The sequence below is a fragment of the Cebus imitator genome, unplaced genomic scaffold, assembly GCF_001604975.1.
Source record: "Cebus imitator isolate Cc_AM_T3 unplaced genomic scaffold, Cebus_imitator-1.0 Scaffold32, whole genome shotgun sequence".
Lineage (NCBI taxonomy): Eukaryota > Metazoa > Chordata > Mammalia > Primates > Cebidae > Cebus > Cebus imitator.
Window position 1 is genome coordinate 8,975,614 of NW_016107347.1, and position 6,000 is coordinate 8,981,613.

Below are 6,000 nucleotides of genomic sequence, written 5' to 3' on the forward strand. Positions count from 1 at the left end.
CTCACCACAACCTCCACCTCCCAGTTTCAAGTGATTCTCCTGCCTTAGCCTCCTGAGTAGCTGGGATTACAGGCATGCACCACCTGACACCCAGCTAATTTTGTAGTTTTAGTAGAGATGGGATTTCTTCATGTTGGTCAGCTGGTCTCGATCTCCTGACCTCAGGTAATCTGTCCACGTCGGCCTCCCAAAGTGCTGGGATTACAGGTATGAGGCACTGCACCTGGCCAGATTTATAGGAAATTTTTGAGGATATTACAGAACCACATAGTTTACCCTATTGTCAACATCCATAGATATTATGATACTTTTTCACAACTAATAAACCAATATTCATCCATTATTATTAACTAAATTTCATAATCAATTTGGGTTTTGTTAGTTTTTACTTAATGTTCTTTTTCTTTTCCAGGATCCCATCCAGAATATCACATTACATTGAGTCATCATGTCTTCCTAGGCTCCTCTTGGCCAGGACAGTTTCTCAGGCTCTCCCTGTATTTAATTACCTAGAAAGCTCTGAGAAATACTCAGGTCTATTTTGTAGTGTCCCTCAATTTGGGTTTGTCTGATGTTTTACTCATAGTTAAATCGGTTAGATTGAGGAATAGGCTTTGAGGGAGACAGTCACAGAGGTCAAGTGTCATTTTCATCACATCATAGCAAAGGTGCATGCTATCAACATGATTTATCCCTGATGATGTAGAGATAACCTCATTGGGTAGTGTTAGTCAAGTTTTGCAGTTATAATCTCCTCCTCCCTCCCCTCCCAGTTCCTGGAATATCTGACTTCCTATACTGTGCTCTTTGAAAGGAAGACACTAAATATAGCCTCACTCAGGGGGAGAGGGGGTTATACAACAATTTTTTGAGGGAAGGTATACACCAATTATTTGGAGCTCTGTGTACTTATTTCTCTTCTACCTCATTTATATATGTCTGTATATATTTAAATATTTAAGCATTCATTTGTATCAGTATGAACTCATAAATATTTACATTGTGCTTCGGGATATAAATACTGCTCCATTTATTTTGTTGCTCAAATTGCTTCAGCTTTGGCCATTGGGAGCTCTTCAGCTGGCAACTTTGTTGCTTTGACCTACCCCCTCATTTTGTGTTTTGAGCACTTGCTTCCTCTCTGACACAACAATATGCTCTAGGCTTATCTTATGTTTTTTCTGTATCAATCCTAGAAGTCATTTCTTTAAGGAGAACTGCTTTGTTTTATTGGAGAATGTTATGAGAGGCTATAATCAGAATACCAGGTATGCTCTTGCTACTTGGCATGTTATTGTTTCTTGGTACTCTTAGTTGACAAAGCTAGGAAATATGTATATGTATAATAACCTGTGGTTGTACATACATCTATAATCATTCATCTGTTAGTATTTTGCGTGTTTTAGAAGCTAAAAAATGCTACCGTACTTCTTGTAACATTATACAACTTCCTGGTCTCAAAGTATTTTAAAGATGGTAAAATTTATCCATTTAAAAAATCTATTCATTTTTTCTATGACTTTATCTGATTAATAATCTACAATTTTTATATTTATTTATATATTCCTTTTTCAGTGACAATTTAATTTTTGAAAATTTGTTTTTACAAATGGTATTATTTAGAGTTTAGGTCATAAAAGTATTTTCTTTTTTTTTTTTTGAGCATGTATCTCATAAATTTTCTCCAGAGTATACCAATAAGTGAACTTGCCGGATCATAGGATATTTACATATTAATTATAATATATAATGCTAAGTTGATACCCAAAATGATTGTTCTAATTTATATTCCCAACAAAAATGTAAGAAAAATTTTTGTTCCTACATACTCTCACCATATTTTATACTGTCTAACTTATTGATTTGTATGAATCTTATATTTTCAAAATAATAGCTCTTTGTGGCTTTAATTGGCTTTTTCTTGGTACTCTTGAGGTTGCAATTCTTTTATTAGTCTTACCAACCACTGAGTTTGTCTCATCTTTGTCCATGATAACTTTTGTCATTCAGAAGTTTTTCTTATTGTAATTTCTGTAAAATTAACTGAAATTTTCCTTTATGCTTTGTACTTGTTGTGTGTATATAGGTTTATTTTCATAATTCATCTCTATTCCCAAGTCATAAAGGTATTTACAATTTTTCAAATGTTTTTTCAAGTTTTGGTTTCATGCTTATATCTTTAAAAAATCTCGGGATTTATTTTTTGCATTCTTTTCTTCATGGCTGGTCAATTCTCCCACAAAGTTTATGGAATTCTCTATCCTTGATGTATTAATTTAGTTACAAATCTGTCATGAATTGAAATTATTTTATTTATTTTATTTTTTTGAGATGGAGTTTCGCTCTTGTTACCCAGGCTGGAGTGCAATGGCGCGATCTCGGCTCACCGCAACCTCCGCCTCCTGGGTTCAGGCAATTCTCCTGCCTCAGCCTCCTGAGTAGCTGGGATTACAGGCACGCGCCACCATGCCCAGCTAATTTTTTGTATTTTTAGTAGAGACAGGGTTTCACCATATTGACCAGGATGGTCTCGATCTCTTGACCTCGTGATCCACCCGCCTTGGCCTCCCAAAGTGCTGGGATTACAGGCGTGAGCCACCGTGCCCGGCCTGAAATTATTTTTATACATGATTTTTCTTTCCTGTGCTTTCTGTGCAGATTTGTACTTTTTATTTTCTTTGCTTCTGTTAAAGCATTTTGTTTATAAAGTCATAAAATTCCGGAGTAATTTTCATTTAACAATACAGTAACTTAGATTATTACAATTTGAATAGAGGTTTTTAAAAATGTAGTCATCTCATTTAAGTGTTTCAAATGGGAAATAAGTTTTTATAATAAGAGTTTAATTATATTCATATTTAAAATACTGTATAACTAGTAGTTTTAGAGATCTTAGTAGAGATACACAGAAGAAAAAAAAACTTAGACTTGAAGATAGTAGAAGTGAACATATTATAGGATATAGTTAGAATTTCCAATCTTTCACCTCCTAATTATCTTACTTGTACTGGGGTTAATGCAAGCTTTAAATGAACAAATTCACATTTCCCAGTAACACAGGCCCATTCCACTTTTCCCTTCTATAATATATGGTCATGAAAACTTAATGAAGCATTGAACACATTCTTACTCATTGAATGGAAACCTACCTAAAAACTTTTTTGAGAGGCAACCCAGGCAGTCCTTCTCCAGACCAATTTATTTGTCAGAATATGTAATTAACAATTGTAAAGCAAATATGGAAAGGAAAAAATATATAAAGTGAAAGAATAGACAGAAGAATGATTTATAAAGAAGAATGTATTGGAACTAATTAAGAAGAGAAAGGTCAGAATGAGCCAGTTGCTGTTTTTTCATTTATTGTAAGGTTGAATTCCATTTTTAAAAGTTAAAATTTAGGATATATTTGACTACTACATATCAGTCAATTAAAGAGGATGAACTATGAGATAAAAATAATTGCAGCCAGGTGCAGTGGCTCATGCCAGTAATTTCAGCACTTTGGGAGGCTGAAGTGAGAGGATCATGAGGTCAAGAGATCAAGGCCATCCTGGACAACATGGTATAACCCTGTCTTTACTAAAAGTACAAAAATTAGCCAGGCATGGCAGCATAGGCTGGGACAAGAGAATTGTTTGAACGCATGAGGCAGAGGCTGCAGTGAGCTGAGATGGCACCACTGCACTCCAGCCTGGGTGACAGAGCAAGACTCCATCCCAAAAAAGAAAAAAATGCATATCAAAATGTAACCACATAAAATATAACAACTAAAATTTTTGGAAAGAAGTGAAGGTTAAAGAAGAACGCTTATGATTGAAATATATTGCAACACAAACATAATTAGAAAATTATGCTGTATTGAGAAATTCAACAAACAGGTGAACATGTAAAAATCCAACATGAGAATTGTTATAGTGAAAGATTTGTAAAAATATATAATAATGACATCATTATTCCATATTGATATTACTCTCCATTCATTATTTTACTTTATAACTTTTGTGTTTTTAATTTGAAAGTGAAATGAGAAAACATAAAGAACCTGTACCTGTGGCTTTGAATGAAGTAACAGGGACCAGGTTTACCCTGTTGTCATAAACAACTAGAAAAACCAGATTTCCACCCCCTGCCACCCCCCAAAAACAGCACCACTCTTTAGCATTGAACTATAGACATCAGGAACATGATCACTGAGAGAAGAAAAACTAATAATATGAGGTGAGTGCCACAGTTCCCTCAGTTTACTGACTAGAGGTAATTCCCAAAATGTAGTGAGCTGAGAAGAAACTCAAACAGAACCCCAAAGTCTTAAAGAGTTGTAGAGACAGAGATTGAGGATTTGGGAATCCAAGACAGGCACAATCTGTGGGACAGAGAGGAGGGAGTTGCATAGAATAAGAACTTCAGAGATCTGTGGACAGGGATGTGGTGTTGGTGGGGAGCTCATCACGGGCTGATTATTTACCTATGGCATGTGCTAGAGGAAATTATCCAGGTGTGGAAAACAAAGAAAATAAAACAAAATAAAAATACTGTAAAGCACTAATCCAGGCAGATAAGAAAATAGTTTGTATACCTACAAATGAGAGTAGAAAAATCTCATAATACCTGGGGCATTGGGTTGAATTCTCACAAGAATGTTGTGTTTGTGATGGAGTTAAGTTAGCCTTAACCTAAAAATCCGCACTAAGAGAGCTCTGGATCCACTCTAAGTGAGCTTAAGAGCAAGTCACAAAGGGCCAAACAAACTCTAATACTCTTTCACAGAATACAACAAAATCCAGCAATGAACAAAGTGAAATTACATAATTCACATTGCCCGCAATTTGGTCATATTTTCCTGCTTCTTTGAATGCAGAGAAATTCAAAGAATTTAAGAATTCAAAGAAGCAGAAAAATGTGACCCAATCAGGAAAAACACCACCAATATAAAAAGATTAGGAAATGGAAGGTTTTTCTTTTTTAAAAAATTGATTGATTTTTATCCTTGCCTCAAGTATTATAAAATGTCTTTCTCTTTTTTTTTTTTGAGGAAATAAATAACTGTATTTTGAGTAGAGTGACTGAGCAAGTATGTTGAGGAGCACCAGGGGAGTGGTGAAATTCTGGCAGACCATAAGTGCCCAGGATAGCACCATAGAGACAGGAGTAAGATATCTTGCTTCTGCCTCTGTCTCTTCCACAAGGATCAGCTCAGTCTAGGGGGACCGCTTCTTATTTTTCCTTGTTGGTGGAATTCTCACACATTGCTGGTGGGAATGAAAAATGCCCACAGACACCTTGGAAAATATTTTGGAGTTTTTTTTGTTGTTGTTGTTATAAAGTTAAGTGTATGCTTACCATAAGATTCAATGTTCTTATTTTTAGGTACCCAAGATAAATTAAAACATATATTCACATATGTTTGTAACACAGATTGTGATATGTCTATACAATGGAATTTTACTCACTAATACAAAGGAACAAACTAGTGATAAATACAACATGAATGAATCTCAAAATCATTGCTAAGTGAAAGAAGCCAAATACAAACATTTAGAACATATGATTAGAAAAATCAAAATCTTGATGATGAAAAGCAAATCTGGGATTGCCAGAGGCTGGGGCTGGGGAAAGAAGATTGAGTATAAGTGGCATGAGAAAATATGTAAATATGAATGCATACATTTCTCAAAACTCATTGAATTGTACACTTAAAATTGATAAATTTTATTATATGTAAACTTTATCTCAATGAACTGAGTAAAAAGAAGTGGAATAGATTTTGTGGTAGAGCAAGTTTCTAAGACCTAAGACAGCTTGACTAAATTTTAAGTTTACTAGGCTTAAAAGAGACAGTTTGGGAGTAAAAATCAATAGTGAATAACTGCCTGTGATAAAATAAAGCTCCTTGAATTAATGTCAAACAAAGAGAAGTCTGTCCACATTCAAAGAAAGCCTTGAAATAGTCCCAAGTAAACTGAGATGCACTAAAATAGAAATAAACACTGCATCAGAGTA